Source organism: Gorilla gorilla, chromosome 1, assembly GCF_029281585.2.
Source record: "Gorilla gorilla gorilla isolate KB3781 chromosome 1, NHGRI_mGorGor1-v2.1_pri, whole genome shotgun sequence".
NCBI lineage: Eukaryota > Metazoa > Chordata > Mammalia > Primates > Hominidae > Gorilla > Gorilla gorilla.
Window position 1 is genome coordinate 205,997,463 of NC_073224.2, and position 17,202 is coordinate 206,014,664.

Consider the following 17,202-nt stretch of genomic DNA (forward strand, 5'->3'; position numbering starts at 1 on the left):
ACAGCCTTGGAGAGAGGACCTGTGGGCTTCTGCCTCTTTGATTTGTGTGGTGAGGGGAGGCCTCTCGGAGGAGGTGACAGGTGAATGCAAGAGCCCTGAGGTAGGAACTTGGTAAGCCTGAGGACCAGAAAGTTGGGCCACAGTGGCTGGAGCATGGTGAGGAAGGAATCAAGGGCACCAGCAGAGATTGGCCACGGAGACTCTGCAGGTCCAGGACAGGAGGGTGAGTCTTATTTAAAGGGAGATGAGAAGATTTTGGGGGGTGTTAAGCAGGGGAGAGACATGCTCTAATTTATATTTTAACAGATCCCTCTAGCTGCTGTGTGAAGAATGGCTGTGGGGGCAAGAGTGGAATCAGGGAGCTCAGTTAGACCTTTGGAGACACCGGGTGAAGGAGACTGGGGCTTGGGCCATGGAGGTAGCACAGGAGCCAAAGAGGAGTGTTTGGATTAAGGTGTGCTCAGCAGGGCTGACTGATGGTGTGGATGTGGGGGTGGAAAATAGAGAGGATTCTGGAATATTCCTAAGATTTTGGTCAGAGCAAGAGGGTAGATAGAGATTCCATCTTCAGAGCAACTCTAAGCTGTGATGTTTTCTGCACTGCATAACTTAAAAAGCAGACACACAATGGCCTGACACCTGCTACAGCATGGATGACTCTCAAGGACATTATGCGAAGTGAAGGATGCCAGTCACAAAAGGATAAAAATGATATGATTCCACTTATATGCAGTGCTTGGACTAGTCAAACTCATAGAGACAGAAAGTAGAATGGTGGTTGCCAGGGCCTGGGAGGAGGGGGAAATGGAGTGTTATTGCGTAGTGGGTACAGTTTCAGTTTTGCAAGATGAAAATAGTTTTGTGGATGGATAGTGGTGATGGTTACACAACAGTGTGAATATTCTTTTTTTTTTTTATACTTTAAGTTCTAGGGTACATGTGCACAATGTGAATATTCTTAATGCCACTAAACTACACTTAAAAATGGTTAAGATGCTACATTTTATGTATATTTTACTATAATTAAAAAGAACAGAGCCAGGATCTCATAGTTGGTAAAAGGCCAAGCCAGGTTTGAACTCAGATCTGGTGTGTTAATTGCCGCATCACCCTGCTTCCGGGAACACAGGCCCCAGCCTGGATGTGAGCTCCCGCATGGTACTAGTGTCGAGGTGGAGATCAGCCTACATCATGCACTGGTGTGGCCACCATAGGAGGACACCAACCCCCAGGTGTGGCTGGTTTGGCACCTGTAAGTGGGATGTTTGAATGGAGAGATGAACAATAGAAAGTAGACTGAACGCCGGCACTTTATTTTGTCTAATAGTGTCAGCATATACAAAGCAACCCGATGGAAATGATGATAGTGATGATGATGATGGTGATGGTGGTGATGATCAGGGTGACACAAAGTCAGCTTCCACACACTGGCATATCAGTGCCAAGCCCTTCACACATGACATTTTATCAATCCTCACCACAACCCTACAGTATAGGTACTTTCATTATTCTACATTTCATTCTACAGATGAGAAGACTGAGGCTGAGTGACTTTCATTAAGGTTGCCCATGAGTAAGCGGGAGTAAAAGATCAAAACGTGGTCTGTCTCCAGAGCCTGAATGCCTTTCTAGTAATGACCCGGGTTAAACGAGGAAACTAATTAAGAAGGTATAACAGCACTCACTCCTGAGTGTTCTATTTTTTGGGCCAACTTGAAGGGACACGCGGGTAATTATTTCCTAGAATAAGCATCCTCTGCACAGGCCCCAGGATGCTCCATGCTCAGCCTCCTGCGTGGAAGCTGACACCGCGTTTGCTTGGCGACAAGTCACAACAAAGCTCGGCCCACTCCCACCCCGCCCCACTCAGGCGGCGCCTCGTGGGGGAAAATAAGATAAAACAAAATCAAGCTGAGCTCCTAATTCACATTCCATCTCCGGCAGCTTCTTGATGATGAATAATTCTGGAATTGGAAATGAGGCAGGAGAAAGGCAGATGGGGATCCGGGCAGTGTGGCCCAGCAGCCCGTTCTACTTGGGATCGTCCTCTCTTCCTCCTTGGGATGGCAAGACAGGGTCCACGGGTGATAAATGAACACCTTGACCTCCTCCTCCTTTTAAAAGAATTATTATTTTCAATCGTGGTGAAATACACATAACACCACTCATTATCTTAACCATTTTTAAGTGTGGAGTTAGTTCACTGGCATTAAGTACATTCACATTGTTGTATAACCATCCCCGCCATCCATCTCCAGAACCTTTTCATTTTCCCAAGCTGAAACTCTGACCCTTTAGTCTGTACTAACTCCTCTTTTCCCTCTCCCCCAGCCCCTAGTAACCTCTATTCTGCTTTCTTTCTCAATGAGTTTGACTACTCTAGATGTCTCATATAAGTGGAATCATACAGTATTTGTTCTTTTTGTGACTGGCTCATTTCACTTACCATGATGTCCTCACAGTTCATCCATGCTGTAGTATGTGTCAGAATTCCCGTCTTTTGTCAGGCTGAATAACATTCCGTTGTTCGCATGTACCATGTTTTGTTTAGCCATTCACCCATCATGGACACTGGAGTTGCTTCTCCCGCTTGGCTGTTGTGATAGTGCTGCTATGAACATACCTCCTTCTCCTTTACCGGAGGCTGACTTAACCCTGGCTACCCTCAATTGTATAATTGTGGGTATTTGGATGGCCAGAGTTAAGTCAGCGTTCCCTCCCCCCACCGCCAACAGAACTGCCACCCACATACCCCTCACTTGGCCTCCACTAGATCTTACCCTGGGCCCTACAGGTTTCCATAGCAACCCAGTACCAATCAGCTGTGGAAGGCAGTCAAGTTTAGGGGTTTGAGTCCAGGCTTGTTACTTACAAGGTTTACGACCTAGGGCAAGTTAGTTCATTTCTCTGGTCTTCGTTTCCTCATTTGTAGAAACAAGATCATGATAGTACTATACCTACTTCGACTCTCAGGGGAGGGGATTGAAGGAGATAATACTAGCACTAGGTCTGTGCCAGGAATTGTGCTGTGCCAGGTGCCTTGCATGGATTATCTGCCTGGGTCCACATAACAACCCTAAGAGGTAGTTATATTATTATCGTCTTTATAGATGAGGAAACTGAGTCTTGGGGAGGGAAAGGACTTGCTCGAGGTCCCATGATAGCATAGGGGATTGGAGAAGGGAGTGAGCATGGCAGGGAACCAGCATCACTGGGCAGTGGTACTGGGATTCTGAGCACTGGGCTTGTACCCTTATCCATGGGAATTGCCCTGCAAATGAAGGCTAGTCTGATAAATTTTGGACATGCTCATAGCTGGCTCCTGAGTCAATAAAATCAATCCATATCTCTCAGGGAGCAGGGTCAGCTTGAACAGGCAAGGCCCTTTTCTGGCAGGGACATTTTAAGCTTGGAATGGGGCTGTCAGGTGAGCCATGCTGGGCAAAAGCACTAGGAATCCATGCCTGAACTCGGGGGCCTGTGGCTCCTTTCTTCCTGGGAGGAGGGTCCATGTGTTTTATCTTCTCTCAAAAGATCCCTGACTCCAAACTGGTAAAGACCCACTTGGATTCTAGCCCATGCATCTCAGAAAAAGCTACAGACTCTATAAGGACTATGAGCTACAGAGATTGGGTTCTACTGAAAACTTAGAGAGGGCAGGTTCCTGGGTCAGCTGGGCTGTAGGCATCATGGAAACGTTGCAAGTTGGCACAGGTTGAGGCTGCAGGACAGACAGACTGTGCGAGGATTCAGGGGCATGTGAGAGAAGCTGGTCCTGGCTGTGTAGCAGAGAATGGGTAGGCCATGGCTCTGCAAATTTAAATTCATTTATTGCTCATGTATCTGTCCTGGGCAGGTGTTTAATATGGTGGGGAGCTCTACTCCACCTGGAAATTCAGGGATAAAGCCTCCTTCCACCTCGAAGACACACATCCCCTTGGGTCTGATCAACAACATCCAGCCAATGTAGGAAGAACATGCAGGAGGCTGCATGGAGGTTTTTATGGGCTAAGCCTGGCCATGGCCTGTATCACTTTTGCCCATGGTCCACCTAACTGCAGGGAGGTCTAGGAAAGGTTGTCTAGCTGTGTGCCCCAAGAAGGGAAGATGGAATTTTGGTGGAGCTAGACTTTTTTGCCACGTGCAGCCATCCAGCAAACATTTGCTGGTGCCCAATGCCTTAGGGAATGTTTAAGGAACAGAAGCCCTGTGACGTGATTTCAGTAAACATATGGCTGACAATCTCACAGAAAGCTAAGTACATTGAGATTGTCATCCATCCACTCATTTATACATCCATTCATTCATAGAGTCGTTGATTCAAGAAATAGTTTTTGCGTGTCTACTGTGTGCTGGCCACTGTGCTATATGCTGGGATACAAAAGTGAAAAAAGTCAGACAAGGTCTCTGTTTGCATGGAGCTTACATGTTTGTGTGTGTGCGCATGTGTGTGTGTGTGTGTGTGTAAACAACAAAAACAAGAACCACATAAAATGATTACTCATGACTGTAAATGCTCTGAAGGTATAATAAAGGGTGGTGAGGCAGAATAGCTGAGGTTGGATTAAACGTCAGGGTAGGCTTCTCTGAGGAGGTGACATTTGAGCTGAGTGCTGAAAGACGATCATGAATGAGCAATGCAGAGTGGAAGACAGAGAACTTCTGGGCCAGGGAATATTGTGTAAAGGCCCTGGGGCAGAGAAGAACTTCATGTACTTAAAGATTATCCACCATCACTACTGTTATTCTTATTCAGACCTCTACCTCTTTGCTCTATTAGTTTTCCTCTGCTTAATACCACTGGTTCTATAACTGGACCATCAAATTCAACAGCTCTGTTCAGTCCTGTTCTGGCTTTAGCTATCTTGGTGGCATTTCACACATTGCCAGCCAAGTTTTCATTCTCAAGATACTTGGGGTCATCACAGCCTCTTGGCCAGAGTTTCCTAGGACTCAGCCCTTAACTGCTCTTCTCCTTCCCTCTACCTTGGCTCCTGTGGCCTCCCTACCATGCTGAGTGTCCATGGAGGTGTGTACAAAGCACACTGGACCACTTGGCTCCACGGAGGAGAAGGGGATGTCTTCCCAGAGGTGACATTTGAACTGAGTCTTGAAAGGTTGAGAGGGATGTGCCAGATGATGAAAAGCACAAGAGTACTTCAGAGGTGGGGCCAGCAACTGCAGAGGCCAAGGGGCGTGAAAGGGCACAAAGGAGAGATCACAGAAGGAGAGGTGACAAAGGAGCAGGAGTGTGCGTGGTTGAGGATGTGGTAGGGATGGAAGTAGCAGGAGGAAAACCTGGACAGATGGCTGAGTCCAGATCGTGTAGGACTTTAAATGTCTTGCTAAGAAGTAGACAGTTTCTTCTGCCAGCATCAAAGAGTCACAAGAAGCTTAAGGGATGGTGCCTGGGTTTGTTTTATAGGCAGGTGAGTGTTGGAGCAGGAGGATTGGAGAAGGAAGTGAGCCTGGCAGGGAACCTGAAGTGGAGGATGGGCGAGGGGGTAGGTGGGAGAAAGCCAGGGAAGAGATTGACTTTTCTTGGCAATCAACAATGTAAATGGCTGGCATAATTGCTTGACACAGAGCCTATCCTTAAAGGTCATTTGGCCTCACCTCTTCTTAGAGGTTGCAGCCTGGGATGAGCTCTGATAGTTTTTTAAATACAAGAGCACCTTTTGTAGAGTGTAAGCATAATGAGGGCAGGGAGGACATTCATCATCAGATCCCAGCAAACCACCAAGGTGTGAAGACACCAGTTGAATGAGTTAATGAATGAGCAGCTCCAGTAAGCCATGTGCCTCTTGAACAGATGACAGAATGGAGTGCAGTGTCCCTAACATTTAGACAAATTCTTGTCTCGTTGCTCAAGGGAGGGAAGAGAGAACCAGGGTGGCTTCCACAGCCTCCCTCCAGCCCTGGAGATGTGTGCTAACAGACTGGCCTGGGAAAAGAGGGTGGAAGCTTGGAGACTTGGCCAATGTCAGTCAGGAATGACTGTGGGTCAGATTGTCAGATAGAGGACCAAGGGGAAAGAGAAATTGGGGTTCTCAGGTGTCTAGAAAAACACCCAAGGTTCTGGATGATGCCTGACTCAATGCTGTAATCAGTTAGGAGCTGGAATTAACAGCTTTCTATCTTTGGTGAACAATCACCATGGTGGAACAATGAGGTCAACAGCAGCTCTTCAGAGACATGAAGACAGACGCATCCCAATCCTTGGCTGAATAGGAAGGAGGGAGACAAGATACCCAGGGACATGGCATAAGGCTTCTTCTATGCATATGACCCGTGCCCCAGGACAGTTGCAGCCCAGGTCTAGAGAGTGTGGAGTGCAGCTCCCTCTTTTTCACCTGGGGAGATTTAGGGCCTGGTAACACCTAACTCCCAGGCCTTGAGTTCCTGGGCCTGTCAGTAGCCTAGCCTTTGCTGTAAATGTCATCTTGCCCAACTATGCCAACCACTGGCTTCTCAACCACGTTTCCCTCAATGCCCATCCTCAACAGGCTCTCCTACCTGAATACCCACATGCCACATGCCATGTCCCTGCACATACCCACATACCCACACATTTCATAGTTATGCAGTTTACATGCATATATAGACACACACATGCTCATGTAACACCAACACACCAGCATGACTATAGACACACACTCTCCTCTCTGTCTCTCTCTCTCTCTCTCTGCTGGAGGAGAAATAAGGAGAGCCATTGTTGCTGGAACATTGGGTGTGAGGAGGAGACGGGTACGTACAGTTGGAGACATGGGTGGGGCTAGCTCATGGAGGACCTTGAGTGATATTCTAGAGCTTGACACCAACTGAAGCGCTTTTAGGAGGGAAGAGCCATGATCCTACTAGTTGTTTAGAGAATGGGTTGGATTGGGGCAAGTCTGAAGACAGAACAATGAGGAGGCTATCTCCAAGTCCAAGAGAAGAAACTGAGATAGGGTAGGGGCTGGTCCTGGAACCTGAGCAATGGGGTGGGGGCAGATATGAGAGATGGAAGGAAGGTAATTCAAGAGACTGGGTGTGAGACCAGATGAGGTCTCAGCTTGGATGGCTGGCTGGATGATGGGCCAGTCCCAGATGCAAGGAACCCAGGGGAGAGATGGGTTTGGGGCAAGGGCAGGAGAGTACTTTGGGCCATGTGCAGTTGGAGGCATTTCTGAGATTTTCACTTAGAGAAGCCAGAAAGTAGCAAGACTTGGGGTCTGGAGTCAGGAGGAAGGTCTGGGCTGGGATTTTGCACACAGGAAGTTAGGAGTCACTAACCCTGGGAACAAGAGCCTGGAAAGCAAGAAGTGGGGGCTTCTGTACTCTTGGCCATGTGCCACTTCTTGTCTCTGGAACGTCCTTCCTTCTCTGTCAAGACCATACCAAATGCCTCTTCCAGGAAACTTCTCCAAATTATTCCTTCCCCTCATCCCTGAAGTTGTGAGCCACTGGCTGGTGAGCCAGGGCAGCACAGGGCAGCTGAGGAGAGGGTCAGAGAGGGGACAAGGTCTGAGTCCAGTGATACACAGGGTCTCCTCTTGCATTTCAGTTTGCAGCTGGGTAGGACTATTCATGAATGATTCTTATTAGGCTGTAAGGGAGGTCTTTAGAATTCAAAGCAACAGACCCCTCCCTGGCTCAACAAGAGCCGTGTAGGTCTAAGGGATGCTGCCTACCTGGCAGAGCCAGGGTGCATCCCATGTTCTGGCTCCTGGGGCCACCTGCCCTCCCCAGCCACTGTACCCGGCTTCTCTCTTTTTCAGCTCCAGCCTCTCCCACACTGCCCTGGCATCTTCTCCCAGGGAATCCAGGGGCTTTTATGTAATCACATCCTAAACTTATTGAGCACTTCCTGTGTGCCAGACACTGAGATAAGCACTTTGCCTGGTTTATTGGACTTAATCCTCTCAACAGCTCTCTAAGCTGGGTGCGATTATTACCCCCATTCTATTGCTGAGGAAGCTGAGATGCAGGAAGGTGAAGTAGCTTACTATTTAAGTAACAGTGCTGGGATTTGACCATGAACCCAGAGTACACCTCCAGAGTCCACTCTCCTAATCCATACCTGTTATACAACCAGTAACCCACAGCCAGGAGAGGCACAGATGGAATTCACACCCAGGTCTATGGGACACCAGAGACATTTTCTGGACCATGATGCCCTGTGTCTCCCTGACCCTGACAGCCCTTGATCCCTACCTCTGAAATCACAGACTGAGCCAGCAGATGCTTGAGGCATCTCTAGGGTTAGATCTACCTCCGTGCCTCTATCCCTGCATTCTGTACTGTGTCTGGGAAAACAGGAGCTTAAACACAAGTGTCAGGCAGGCCCCATGAGTGTGTGATATAACACTGGCTTCTGAGGGCTGTTCTGGTTGTATAAAGAGATACCTGTGCAAAAGTTTATTAATCCAAAGAGGCTATATGGAAATGGATCGGTATCTTGAGATGGACGTGGCTTGTACATAAACATGAGTGGTTTATTCAAATGTGTGGGAGAGTAAGTGTGTTGTATCCATTGTCATGTGTGTGAATGTAAGAGCTGTGTTCAGATGCATCCTGAATTTACCTGTTTTTATATATGCATGTTTATGTGTATGAGAATGTACATGTGTGCATGTCTCTTGTAAAGGGGAATACGTAAAGGGGATGTGAATGGATGGATTTGTGCATGTTGAGTGTGAGTGTGTGTTAGTATGCCTGTGTTTCTGTGTAAGACATTTTTGGGTCTTCCAATTAAGGAGCTTGTCCAGGGCAGAAGGCAGAGGGCAGAGCCCATTCTACCACCTGCCTCTATGACTTCAGAGGACCTGAACAGATGGCCTCCCCCTGCACAGGGTCCTCCACGAAGCCTTTGGAGAAGTAGTTGGACTCCAGAGATGAGTGAAAATTAATGGATGAGGCAGGGGGGCTCTCCTTTCCTACTGTTCCTGATCCTCAAACTGCAAAATGTTCACCAAGTACCATCTTTGGCCCAGTTAGGGAGACCTGTAGGAAACAAAGCCTCAAAGCAGACTCCGTAGCCAGCAAGATAGTCTTATGACTCACCAACTCTTCCTTCACTTCTACAGCAGCTAAGAAAGAAGGTGCCAAAGTCAGGCTGACTAGGTGTACACCCCAGTTCCCCTGGTTCCATGCTGTGTGAATGTGAGCAAGTGACTCACCCTCTCTGAGCCTCAGTTTCCTCTCCTGTCCAATGGGCACGGTATCCACCTCAGTGCTATTATAAGCATTAAATGAGAAAGGATTAAGTGTGAAGTTTGTCATAGAAGTGGTCCGTAAGCGATGGTGCTTATGCTGAAGGAGGAAGTGAGGAGGATGAGGATTCACAGGACACCCTACAGGAACTCCAGTGCACCACACGTTGAATCCCTGTCTTTTGTAGTCGCCCTGTTCACCATCATTTGCAGAAGGTGGATGATGGTGGTCAGACGCCTCTTCCTCAGTTCCTCTTTGGGCCCCTCTGTCTAACTCTTCTTGGAAGGAGAGAGGCCGTGGGTCTGGAGCCTTGGGAACATGGTGCTTCTTCCAGTAAAATACAAGTTCAGCTGTCTCTTGCCTTAAGAAGAGAGATGGCTGTGAGGTGTGCTGGGGCTTCAGGGCCGTGGACGGGGAGCCATGTGGAGGAAATAGGGGCTCTGGAGTTCTGTTGTCTAAGGGATTAGTTGATGTGTGGGACATCATTATGGGCATCCCAAGTAATGCGGGTCCTCAAGGCAATACTTCCCTACCAGCCAGCAGGATATAGGGGACTAAGACTCAGCCTTGGGCAGGGGCAGCAGAGCCTGGCCCAGAGCAGGGCTCCCACCCTGGGGGAGGTTAAGGAGATAACAAAGCTAGTTATGCAGTCTGTTGGGACAGCCCTGGCAAGGAATAGAGTAACCTTCCACGTGGGCAGCCTCACTGATAGTTATAAACCCCAGCCTCAAGGCAGGACCCTCCAGCCAGGTTCAGAGCCTCCTCCTCTTTGAGCTCCTTTGCCAGGATTGGTTCAGGGCTGAGGCCATAGGAGATGACATTCTATCTGCAGCTGGACAGGGATGTGGGCCAAACATGGCAGCCCTGGCCATAAACCTCCCAAAGCCTGAGGGTCATTCTGACCCAGACAAACAGAAAACCTATCCTGCTATAAAAATTGTCAGGTGGCCGGGCGGGGTGGCTCATGCCTATAATCCCAGCACTTTGGGAGGCTAAGGCAGGTGGATCACTTGAGGTCAGGAGTTGGAGACCAGCCTAGCTAACACGGTAAAAACCCCATCTCTACTAAAAATACAAAAAAAAAAAAAAAAAGTTAGCTGGACATGGTGGTACACGCCTGTAATCCCAGTTACTCAGGAGGCTGAGGCAGGAGACTCGCTTGAACCCGGGAGGTGAAGGTTGCAGTGAGTCAAGATTATGCCACTGCACTCCACCCTGGGCGACAGAGTAAGACTCCGTCTCAAAAAAAAAAAAAAAAAAAAAAAAAAGTTGTCAGATGAAAAGAAAGAAGGTATCTCTTTGTCCTCTTTGTCCTTCCTTAACATGCTACATTCGTCTGGAAGTGATAAGTTTACTTCTTTTGTAAGAATTGATTTTACCACCACAAGTTACTAGCCAATGGGTCATAGAAGACCTTAGGCCAATCCTGCCCCCAGAACAAACAGTTGTTTGCATGTTCCGGTGGGAGACATGTTTGTCAAGAAAAACATTTTCACATTAACCTGGAAAGTTCTATGTAAACGTCAAGTACCCTTGCTATTGTTGTTTTATTTTCATAATGACTAGTACAGAAAGTAAAGCAACTCAGGTTTATCTTATCCCAGAATCCAACACCTCCCAAAATGTGTTTCGCAGAACAATTCAGAGGTTATTAGGCATTACTGAGAGTAAAGTTCCAAAGTCAGGGCAGTGATTATGTAGTCAAATTTTTGGAAATTCTGGATTAAGCAAGCTTAAGCAGGTTTCTCCTGCAGAAACTCTCAGATAAACTTGTGAGCACTGGTTTCTTCAAGAGGAGGGAGTTTCTGTTGTATTTTTTAAAATTACCTGAATTTTTTTCTGAATGTTTTTCTTATTAAGTTTATTTCTCAGCCAGTGTATCATAGAACACACCGGAAAATAATTTTCTACCCCACTATGCAATTAATCAAATTTAGCCCCAAATTGCATATTTAGCTATTCTAAGCCTAATACTAACAGTATTTAGCCATGTTTCACCATAGGGTACCACTGATTTTCTATGTGTTTTTCTGTCTAGATATGTTTGATCATCCCTGGGCTAGGGTGCTGTCGGGGCAGGTCGGGCTGAGCAGGGGGCAGCAGGGCAGGTGCTGGAGAGGTTCACATAGGCCGCAGGATGAAGGACCTGGTGCCAGCCTAATGCTCTTCCTCCAAGGGACCAAGGCTTGCCACAGTCTTCTGAAACAGGGGCAGCACGTGTTACTGGTTTGGAAAAACTGAACTTCCCTTAGAGAGTGACAGAAGCAGGAAGGAGGCAATGTGGCTCCCTGCTCCCCTGCAATCTTGCTGTATCCCAAACCTTCTCAGGTCCTACCCTAGGAGGCCCTGAAACATCCCCCTCTGCATCCACTCTTCCAGCTCAATATTAAATTCCTTAAAGGCAGGGTCTAGCTCTTCCCCTTTTCCTCTGCCCCATTTCCCCAGAGAAATGGCCCCAACTTTTTAAGAGGTTGAAGTCTTTGATGCAGAAGAGATACCTCTTCCCTCTGGATCAGGGTTGCCGAAATTGGCAAATTAAAATACAAGAAACCCAGTTAAATTTGAATTTCAAATAACAAAGTCTTTTTAGTATAAGCATATTCCAAATATCCCAAGGGATATCCTTATACTATAGAAGGGTTTGTGTTTTTCTGAACTTCAAATCGAACTGGGAGTCCTATATTTTACTTGGCAGCTCTGTTCTGGGGCCTATGATGTTTCCTTCTTGGTGGTGCTTCTTTAAAGAATCCCAGGTGGAAGAGAGGAAGCCATGGGTTCTGTGGTTAGGAAGCAGCAAGGAGAGTTCTGTTCTGACAGCCTCTCTGTGGCCCCTCTGGTGCAATGATGGATGTCTTTGCAGCCCCAGCTAGTCTAGGTTGGAGGAAAGGGGCCAAGGAGAGCTCTGACTGGGTGTGGGTTGGGAATGCTCTAGGCCTGGCAAGGAGAGGAACTCCGAAGTTACCAAGAGCATGGACTCCACACTGGGGAAGCAGTGAAACAAACAAGGGTCTTGAATCCTGGGAGATCAAGATTACAACATGGTAAAAGGAACAGCCCTTAGATCAAGCAGCTTGGGTTTTAACCCCAGCTTTGATCCCAACCTGCATTGTAGCCCTGGGTAAGAGTTAGCCTGGCTGTTCCTCAGTTTCCTCCCTGTAAAAAGGAGACAGTTGTAGTACCTCCGTCTGCATAAGATGAAATAGAAGAATGCTAAGCAATGTGCCCAGCTCATAGTAAACACTCAGGCTGTGACTATTATTGCTTTCACTGCTCCTACTAGCTGTGTGACCCTTCGGGTCTCTAAATTCAACTCTCTCTTTGGTAAAATGAGGTCATCTTTACCAACCTAAAGATTAGCTATAAAGACTAAAAATGAATCCTATTTTAATGGGGAAGGGTGGAGGCTATAAATACACAAGCCATTCCCTGCAGTCAGCACAATGCCCACCTGTCCCCAGGGCCAAATGGTAGGGAAAAGGAAATTTGATGTAGGTCTCAATCTTCAAGTGCCACCTGCCTGTCTCTTCCAGTACCTGCTAGTCACCTCTGTCCAGCACCTTCCCTGGTGCAGCCCACTCACCCCACAGTCCCTTCCCATCATTGACTCCCATCAAAACTGAGCTTTCCTCACTTGCTTTTATCACAGGAGGGGGGGTGGTTCCTGAGATATGAATCATGTGCCTCACATAAGTACATAACTGAATAAACACTAGTTCAGGGTCAGCAAACTATGGTCTGTGGGTCAGCTGGCTATTTTTATAACTAAAGTTTGGTTAGAACACATATTGCCTGTGGCTGCTTTCACACTGCATGGAAAAAATCAGGTCCCTGTGACAGAGACCATATAGCCTGCAAGGCCAACAAATATTTACTATCTCGCCCTGTATGGAAAATGTTTGCCAATTCTTACACTATTTATTGCTTCGTGTGTGTGTGTGTGTGTGTGTGTGTATAATTCTGATTAATATATAATATATATTTTATTATGTATACATATATATTTAATTCACTCAACACATTCCGGCTTCAACTGAGCACTCTCTTCCTGCCAGACATGAAATCAAATGCTAGATATATAAAGAACACAGCACTGTTCCTGCCCCTCAAGGAGTCCAGAGATGAAAATAGACACCTAAAGAAACAATTACAACAAGCAGGCTCAGCTCCTGTTTGGAAGCCAGGGTGTTATAAATGGATGAATGAATGAATTACAATGTACAACAAAGTGCAGGAATTGAAGCGCAGGGAAACCCCCACGTAACTCCTTAGATGGGGTCCAAAAAAACCCAGTCATGTAAAATGTGGGCTTGTGAGATTGCAACATTAACAAAATCAACAGAGGGAGCCTGCCTATTTCATGGGCCAGGAGATTCAGGATTCTAACAGCCAATTGCCAATGACATTGTGACAGTATTTATAGTCAATCAAGATGTGTTCTTGTGGGATCTTATGGGTTATACAAGACACTTAGGGTATCAAGGAGGGCTTTACGGAGGAGGTGACATTTAAATGTGGCTTTGATGGAGTTTGCCAGATGAAGAATTTGAGAGAAAAGGTAGAGAGGACAAGATGAGAGAAGGCAGAAAAAACATCAGCAACAGTCAGATCACAAGGATGGGGGCAGCCTAGGCCTAAGCTTTAATTCATACTGATGGCAACAGAGAGGTTCTTAAGGTTTTCTTTTTATTTCCTTTTTTTTAAATTAATCTTTCAAATTATTATGTATTCTCATGAGAGTCACCCAGAAGACCATAGGTTCTGTGTTTGCCTGTGCCTTGGTGGTAAGGAACTTACTTTTATAATGCGGGCTCCTGGCAGGGTCAATAGGGAAGGGCCATGGTGAATTTGTCATTCGAGAATGCTGGCTCCAGCATTGCTGGGGACAATGCATTGGAGAGGGCAAGGCCAGCAGTGAGAAGATCAGAGTTGGGTACAGAAGTCCAGGGAAGAGACCATGAGGGTCTTCAAATGAGAAGGAAGTTATAGGGCTAGTGTGGTTTATGGAGGACAGGAAACTCCAGGAGAGAGGCCACGTTTGCTGCTGTCAGAAGTAAAAACCTAAAAACAAGAAAGGCCCTGGAGATTGAGCAGTTAAAGCTCAGAGAGATAAACCCAGCTGGGCCAGTGGAATAACTTACATGAATAGGTTAGTGGGAGTTGTTCTCAATCTCAGCTTTTCAGTCTCCTGGAGCAGCCGAGGCTCTGTTTCTCACGTTATGATTCAGCAGGTTTAGGGACAGGGTCTAAGCATCAGTATCTTTATAAAACTTTCCACATAACCATGATGCTGAAGGTTGCAGAATCACAAACATGAGTTGAGAGAATAGGCTTATGGCGGAGGGCTTCTGCCTGACAATGGTTAGGGCAAAGCCCAGCAGGGCGGGGCCCACTGACTAGTTGTGGGTGGCATCCTCCATCTGATGCCCTGGCACCCCTGCCTCTGTTTGATTGACAGGTAGCAGGAAATATACAGGACCAACCTAGAGGTCAGCTTGCCTGGTTGTCACCCCAAATCCTCTCCCTCAGGAGAATGCATGTGAATTCCTTGTGAGAATGTTTCAAGGTACAGTAGTCACCATGGACTTCCTGTGGAATGGTCCGTGCAAGAATGGCCTAGTGCAGGCAGAAATGTGGAATCCCAGACAGTGATGTGAAAACCCGCCTCTGCCCCTGCAGTGAGCTATGTGGCCTTGGATAAATGCTCCAACATCTCTGACAACTATGCTTATCTCAACAAGTGATGGTAATAATAGCACCTCTCTCGATAGGTTGTTGGGAGGATTAAATAAGATCATTAAGTCTCTCAGTAAGCTTTTATGAAGTTATTATTATACATCAGGCACTGTTCTTGGAACTGAGAAACAGCGTTGAACAAAAAAGACCAAAAAATGCCTGTCCTTATGGAGCTTACACTGTAGCAAGGTGAGACTAACAATAAACAGATGGATGTATCAAGCAAAAATACATATCAGTTGTAGTATATGAAGTATATTAACTTTATATATGACATATATAAAATGTATAATTATATATCTCATGTATAATAAAATATAAATATATATCAGTTGAGTGGAGAGGAAATGGAGACAGCAAGTATAGAAAACTCTTTGGGGATGGAAATATATGAAAAGCACTTGACATTAAGGATAGCACAGAGTAAGTATGCTATGAATTATGTTTAAAAGGCCAAACCGCTAAAAATAAGGGAGTCGTAAAGATTAAGTAAGCTAATATATGATGCAGAAGTACCTAGCACAGATCTGGGACTCAAAAAAGAGTAGTTTTTATTCCTCCCTCCCTGATCCTGCCCACTGCCCCCAGATCACACACATATGGACGCACGTACACAGGCATCACCTTCTCTTCTTTCCATGCTGAGGATTGTGGGAAGACTAAATCCTTCTCCCTGAATTCTTCTTCCCAACTAGCCTACCACTTGGTATCAATCGTATGGCCATGGAGATGAAACAAGTTACTTGATGGAAGAGAAGAAATCAAAACATATGGAGGGTGCTTGTCCAGAGAGCATAAATGACTCTTCATTATAATATGGGAACCAAAGTCTCAAATTAAAAATAAAAGAAGGCATGATGTAGCTTTTGCTGCACTTCAGCCACAGAGGAGATTCATTGTCATACAATCACTGAGAATATTACGTTGATTGGCAAGAGTCGGGCTTTGTAGAAGAGACAAAAATTCCCCACAGCTAATCTACAATGGAATTGTTCAATGTCAGGCACCGCTTTAATAATATTGTTCTGGGCTGCGTTGGATGTAAATATCCCCCTCTTCATTTGGTAAGCAATCAAAGGGAAGCTTTATAGATGGGAGAGCATGAACGGTTATAGTATCTGTGCTAAAAAATACACGGACATTCTAAAAAAAAAATCAAAGAACACGGTGCCTTAGAAAGGATTCGCTTTGTAGCTTATCTCCAATCTCCTATGTCTGTCCAGCAAGTTGCACATTAGACACATAACAGAAGACCACACTTTAAATGTTGCCCTTGACATTATTAAAAAGCACAGGACTGGCAAATCAGACTGGGAAAAAAATCAGACTGTTAAATCTGGACAGTCGGGTAATCTCTCTTCATCTTATTGCAGTGCCTAGAATGATGAAAGGAGTAAGGGAACTCTTGTTTATTAAGCACCCACTATGTGCTTGGACGCTTTGCCTCTGTCAGAAGCAGTCTCACATTCCAGAGTGCTGAACAGTGGAGGCAGAAAGACCAAGGTCCTCAACCTAGCTCTGCCATTTTCTAGTTGTGTGGCCTTGGGCAAGCAAGTGAATGAAGCTCTCTGTGCCTGTTTTTTTTCACCTGTAAAATGAGGATACTCTATATCCCACAAGATAAAGTGCCTAGTATGTTTCAGGTCCTGGGCTAAAAGTAAAATAAGCTTTTAGTCCAGGACCTGAAACGTACTAGGCACTCAGGGGTAGGTATTATAAGTTGAATTTTAATCTGCGCAACAGCCCTGTGATGAGTTGAATTGTGTCTCCCTAAAAGCTATGTTGAAGACTTAACCCCCAGTACCTGTGAGTATGACCTCATTTGGAACAGGGTCTTTGCAGATGATTAAGTTAGGATGAGGTCATTAGGATGTGTACCCTATCCAATATAAGTGGTGTCCTTATAAAAAAGGGGCATTCAGACACAGAAACAAAGCAAGAGAACACCATGTGAAGACAGAGGATTGGAATGACACATCTGCAAGCCAAGGAACAACAAAAATTGCCAGCAAACCACCAGAAGCTAGGAAGAGAAAAGGAAGGATTCACCTACAGGTTTCAAAGAGATCATGGCTCTGCTAAAACCTTGATTTTAAACTTCTAGCCTTCATAACTGTGAGAAAATAAGTTTCTGTTGTTTTCAGCCACCTAGTTTGTGTTGCTGTTACAGGAGTCCTAGCAAATGAAAACACCCTTACAGGATGAAAAAGTATCCCCAGTTTCTGAAGAATTGAAGGCCAGTGAGGGAAAGTTTACAGCTCAAGATTGTGCAGC

The 17,202-nt window shown here is 46.0% G+C and overlaps 1 protein-coding gene and 1 long non-coding RNA gene across 3 annotated transcripts in view; one reads left to right on the top strand and one right to left on the bottom strand.

The window, feature by feature from the left end:
- CSMD2 (CUB and Sushi multiple domains 2) overlaps positions 1–17,202 on the top strand; it is a 647,961-nt gene that overhangs the window by 200,867 nt on the left and 429,892 nt on the right. The gene's annotated exons all lie outside the window — the stretch shown is intronic.
- The window catches only part of LOC129534403 (uncharacterized), a 39,858-nt gene continuing 23,963 nt past the window's right edge, over positions 1,308–17,202 (bottom strand). Inside the window, exons 5-6 of the long non-coding RNA XR_008681000.2 lie at positions 2,447–2,594; positions 1,308–2,114 (exon numbers count right to left, since the gene is read on the bottom strand). This is a non-coding gene — a long non-coding RNA (uncharacterized lncRNA). The remainder of the gene's footprint in view (positions 2,115–2,446; positions 2,595–17,202) is intronic.